The sequence below is a fragment of the Bison bison genome, unplaced genomic scaffold (genome assembly GCF_000754665.1).
Source record: "Bison bison bison isolate TAMUID 2011002044 unplaced genomic scaffold, Bison_UMD1.0 scf7180017864228, whole genome shotgun sequence".
Taxonomy (NCBI): domain Eukaryota; kingdom Metazoa; phylum Chordata; class Mammalia; order Artiodactyla; family Bovidae; genus Bison; species Bison bison.
This window is the reverse complement of record NW_011494800.1, coordinates 5,211,085-5,216,921: the sequence shown is the minus strand read 5'-3', so window position 1 is coordinate 5,216,921 and position 5,837 is coordinate 5,211,085. Positions and strand designations below refer to the sequence as shown.

The 5,837-nt window shown below is 43.6% G+C and overlaps 1 protein-coding gene across 3 annotated transcripts in view; it reads left to right on the top strand.

Moving 5' to 3' along the window:
• Positions 1-349: 349 nt before the first annotated feature.
• The window catches only part of TMEM150C (transmembrane protein 150C), a 110,829-nt gene continuing 105,341 nt past the window's right edge, over positions 350-5,837 (top strand). For 2 of the 3 annotated variants that reach the window (XM_010845922.1, XM_010845924.1), the window contains exons 1-2: positions 350-644; positions 775-808. The gene's annotated coding sequence lies outside the window, so the exon portion shown is untranslated. The remainder of the gene's footprint in view (positions 645-774; positions 809-5,837) is intronic. The other variant, XM_010845925.1, reaches the window with a different exon arrangement.

The window sequence follows — 5,837 nt, the reverse complement described above, 5'->3', positions numbered from 1 at the left end:
GGGGCCCCGGCGCCGCCCGCCGGCTGCGGCTCGGGTCCGGTTCCTTTGACAGGTGTCCCCGCCCGCCGCCCCATCGGGTGCCCAGGCCTTCGGTGGTGGTCGGGGGCACGCGGGTGGGAAGCGACCCCAAGTTCGGCCTCCCGGGTCTCCGCGCCGCGCGCCGTTCTTCACTTTCCCGTTCGCCGCGGCGGGCTGGCGCGGAGAGCCGGGCAGGGGCTCTAAGTTGCCTTGCCCTGTGCGCAGCCCTCCACTCGAAAACCAACAGCCTCGCCGCCCTTCCCCGGGTGCGCCCTGAGAAAGAAATGGGATTTTCGGTTTCTCCGGCGAGACGCCGGTGAGTGGGTGAAGACCGAGGCTGTCTGATCATTCGCTGCAATAAAAGAGTGATTAGCTGTGGATTATGGAGAGAGCCGTTGTGGAACGATTCTCTCCTCCTTAAACGAATCCAACGGAGAACCAGAGGGTTATTTTCCCATTCGAAATCCATATTCCCTTTCTCTACTCATCCCTCTCCTCCGTCCACCCCTACCTCCACAGCACTTAATTATATTCCCGACACTTACCCGATTTTTTTTTTTTTTTGGTCAGGTTTTTTTTCCAACCAGACTGTCTTTCCCGGTCGAGCCAGGATTGTGACTGCAAATGTGAGAACACAGCCCAGTTGGGATGGAAACCCTTCTCCTTGAGTGAACCGGTTCCCACTTCCTGTGGGAGACCAGGAGAGGTCCTGTTAGGCAACCCAGTATACTAATTTGTTCTTTTTTTTTTTTTAAGTTGTTGGATCAGTTACAATAACACAGCCTAAACGGTAATATTACTTTCTGCTTCTCCGTTTCTGTGCTTGAATCAAAGGCAGATTTTTTAATAATGCAGGGCTGTAACTCCATCCTGGGCTGCAGTTCATCAAAAGGATAGGCAAATGTGAATGTATAAACTCCATGGCAACAGTTAATAAGTTGACCTACTTAAAGTTTTCAAGGAAAAATTATTAGTTTTTTAATCATAAAAAAATATGATATTTGCAGGTCAAAGAATTTTACAATTTCAGTTCTCATGCATTAAATCCCAAACTTTCTCTTCTGTGTGTCCCAGAAACACCATGTTTCAAAGATTAACTATAGCTACCATCTCTTAATGAGCTAGAAATGTGAGTTTAATCTTCGAGGCATAAGCATAAGAATTTTAATGGTGGTTTTTATTTATACAGTATTTAATAAATATTTTGCAAGCTCCCCAGGTTGCAAGTTCATAAACTAGACATGGTAAATAAAATGATAAAGAAGTTTTGCTAACAATAATGACAGTTGGTAGATGTTATGACATTGAATAAACATATTAAAGTATTTGGGAAACGCATGTTTATTATAAACTGCCATTGTGCTGAAGGCAATTTGTTTGGATTATTTAATTGACTTTAAAGTGTCTTTATAGCAGTTGTTTAACTCATGTATTTCTCATCAAATGCCTTTCACCAGTTGCTTTGTGGGGGAGATAGGTTACTCTGTAGTCTTTTTTTTTTTTTTTTTTGCATGAACATAGTAATGCCTTATGTTTAGGCTTTGTTCTAGAACTACCACGGTCATGCTTATGATGACCTTGCAGGGTTTTCTTGTACTCATTTTACCTGCTTGTGATCATCAAGAGTGATGGCACTCGACTTGACACTCCTGTGTGTCTTTCTGCTTTGTTTTCCTGTGACCTAGGCCTACCTGTGCAGTACAGTAGCCAGATTAGCAGGGCAGCCTGGAGACACGAAGGACGAAAAGCTAGCTGGCCCCTGCAATCCTAGCCATTTGGTTTCAGCATAATCTGGCCGCTTGGGATCAGTTCAGTAACTGACTAAGCAAGACAGACACTGACAAGATAATGCATGACCTCTGTTTTCCCCTTCAGGAGAAGAATCTACAACATTCAGAGTCCACACTAGAGTGCTGATTAGGTGCTGTGAAGCTCAAATGATATATGAGCTAAATTCTCAACATGTGATGCAAAAACCAAATGTTACAGAATCTGAGTCTAAATTCATGAAAAGGCTAGAAACACACCCATGTGTGTAATAAATACTTTCTTTATCCTAAGGGCATCCCTACTTGTTTTAACTATAAACTTTTATTCTGAGAGCTAATGGTGCCATGTATCTTTATGGTTTTATTTTTTTCCTTCATAATTTGCTCTTAGCACTAGCTCATAAATTAGTAGAACTTTAACAAGTTATTATTATCACCAAATATCATTTCCTGGCATGTATGAATTTTGAAAGATAACTTGTGGAAATGGAAAATCTTAATGCAAAGAGATATTTGGCCAATTGGAATGATACTTTGAAATAATAATGAAATCTTTGGCAGTAGCCTTCACAGTCAACCTCACAGTATTTTAAGTCATGCCAGCTCCATTAGGTAGCACTCGGAACTCTTTATGAAGGGAGAAATGAATAATTTTCTTTTTAACATCTGCGAATGGCCTTTCTCTAGATCAGTGCTGTCCAATAAAACTTCCCACAATGATGGAAATGTTCTATAGTCTGCCCAACATGGTAGCCAAGAGCCCCATGTCGCTGTTGAATCCTTGAAATGTGTCTAGTATAATTGAAGAACTGAATGTTAAAGTTTATTTCATTTAAATTAATTTAAATAGGCACACGGGGCTTGTGGCTACCATACTGGACCCTGCAGCTTTAAATTCTGCCCCACTCCTATTTCCTGCAGAGATAGTACTTAATGGCAATTACCCTTAATTAGAAGAAAGTAGAGATCAACCTTAATAGAACCAGGACTTAAGATTTGACTCTAATCCTGTTGTTATGAAAAAATACTCACAGTTACCCTGAAGAAGGTGTGTCATGCTGAAGTTCAACTCTATTCTAAAAGTAGTTTTTCTTTTTTAATTTCCATATGTCTGCTGGCCACAAAAATAAGCAGCACTCAGATTTGTTTAGATGCTTGGCCCCGTGTGTCTGAGTTCTTAAATTTGTTTTATTATTTGCTTGTTTACCCATTATGGAATCATTCATTGTTAAAGTCAGTTTCTATACTTTTCAGTGTTTCAAGGTGAGGGTTAAATAATTTTATTTATTGCTTTATTTTTGGCTGCGCTGTGTCTTCAATGCTTTGCGCTGACTTTTCTCTAGTTGTGGCGAGTAGGGGGCTACTCTTGTGGTGTGTGGGCTTGTCTTGTTGGGGAGCATGAACTCTAGGCACGTGGGCTTCAGTAGCTGCTGTACTGATGCTCGGTAGTTGTGGCCCACGGGCCTAATTGCTTTTAAGCACATGGAATCCTCGAACCCCCATCTCCTGCAGTGTCAGATGAACTCCCATCCACTGCACTGTCAGGGAAGTCCAAGGGGAGGGGGATTTAGAGAGGCAGAAAGTCGCTGCCTCACCCAGCCTAGGTACCTGGAATACCTCTCCCCAGGCCAGAGCTCAGAGTCCTGGGTGCTCCCCTGCTCTGGAAGGGACTCTCTTTCAATCAGTTATTTTAAAATGTGACACAAATGTTCATGCATAGAGATGGCGAATCCATCTGCCATGCAGGAGACGCGGGTTTGATTCCTGGATTGGGAAGATCTCCTGGAGGAGAGCATGGCAACCCACTCCAGTATTCTTGCCTGGAAAATCCCATGGGCAGAGGAGCCTGGCAGGCTACAGTCCAGGGGGTCACAGAGTCAGAAGAGACTGTGTGACTAAGAATGCACAAAATATAAAGTAAATTAACCCCCAATTTGTCCCTGCCCTTAAGGTCTTAACACTATAGGATAAGATTTCCCAAATTAGTGTCCATTCCACGAGAGGATAGAGATGCTCGAGTGAATTTAGGAACTGTTCCATATAATCCACCCCCTTTTTGGAGATTTTCAATTCACTACCTCATGTTAAGTTTCTAAGATGAGATGCATATACTTATTTAACTTTTTTATTGTTGAGGTTTTTCAAAAAAATTTTTCATACAGCACTTACCATAGTATTTTTCAAGCCACATGTTCTGAGTCAGAAAATTGATTTAACAGGTTTGTATCAGCATTTAAAATATTTATTTATTTATTTATTTATTTGGTCAGGCCTTGGGCTTCCCTGGTGGCTCAGCTGGTAAAAAATCCGTCTGCAATTTGGCAGACCTGGGTTCGATCTCTGGTTTCAGAAGATCCCCTGGAGAAGGGAACAGCTATCCAAGACAGTATTCTGGCCTGGAGAATTCCATGGACTGTATAGTCCATGGGGTTGCAAAGAGTTGGACATGACTGAGTGACTTTCAATTCACTTCACTTCCCGTCAGGTCTTAGTTTCGGGATACAGGATCTTCCCTTGTGGCTCAAAGGCTCTAGAAGACACAGCCTCAGTAGTTGCTGCGCTCGGGCTTAGTTGCTCCGTGGTATGTGGGATCTTAGTTCTCTGACCAGGAGTCGAACTCACATCCCCTGTGTTGGAAGGCGGATTCTTAACCACTCAGCCACCAGGGAATGAGATGGGATATACATTAGAATAGGAATTATCACTGTGCATCCCTCTTAGTGGGAGTTACTAGGGTTTGATGACGTGTTTGGTTCCCTCATGTATGTAAGTGCAAGGCCATGAGACAATGGAGAGTGGTGGTCAAAAGCACTACAGAATCAAGGCCCCTGGGTTCCAATTCTGACTCTGTGCAGTAAGCACCATGTAAACCTACTCATTGTTCATTCATTTATTTATTTTTTGCTGCACTGGGTCTTCGTTACTGCCAGTGGGCTTTCTCTAGTTGTGGCTACCAGGACCTACTCTTGGTTACGGTGCATGGTGTTCTCATTGCAGTAGCTTCTCATGTTGCGGACCATGGGCTCTTAAGAGTGGTCTCAGTAGTTGCGATGCCCAGGCTTCATTGCTGCTTGTCATATGGAATCTTCCACCATCACGGATCAAAGCCCTGTCCCTGCATTGCAAGATGGACTCTTAACCACTGGACCACCACGGAAGCCTTCAGTTCAGTTCAGTTCAGTCACTCAGTTGTGTCCGACTCTTTGCAACCCCATGAATCGCAGCACGCCAGGCCTCCCTGTCCATCACCAACTCCCGGAGTTCACCCAGACTCACGTCCATCGAGTCAGTGATGCCATCCAGCCATCTCATCCTCTGTTGTCCCCTTCTCCTGCCCCCAATCCCTCCCAGCATCAGAGTCTTTTCCAATGAGTCAACTCTTCACATGAGGTGGCCAAAGTACTGGAGTTTCAGCTTTAGCATCATTCCTTCCAAAGAAATCCCAGGGCTGATCTCCGTCAGAATGGACTGGCTGGATCTCCTTGCAGTCCAAGGGACTCTCAAGAGTCTTCTCCAACACCACAGTTCAAAAGCATCAATTCTTCGGCGCTCAGCCTTCTTCATAGTCCAGCTCTCACATCCATATATGACCACGGGTAAAACCATAGCCTTGACTAGACGGACCTTTCTTGGCAAAGTAATGTCTCTGCTTTTGAATATGCTGTCTAGGTTGGTCATAACTTTCCTTCCAAGGAGTAAGCGTCTTTTAATTTCATGGCTGCCGTCACCATCTGTAGTGATTTTGGAGCCCAGAAAAATAAAGTCTGACACTGTTTCCACTGTTTCCCCATCTATTTCCCATGAAGTGATGGGACTGGATGCCATGATCTTCATTTTCTGAATGTTGAGTTTTAAGCCAACTTTTCACTCTCCTCTTTCACTTTCATCAAGAGGCTTTTGAGTTCCTCTTCACTTTCTGACATAAGGGTGATGTCATTTGCATATCTGAGGTTATTGATATTTCTCCTGGCAATCTTGATTCCAGCTTGTGTTTCTTCCAGTCCAGTGTTTCTCATGATGTACTCTGCATAGAAGTTAAATAAGCAGGGT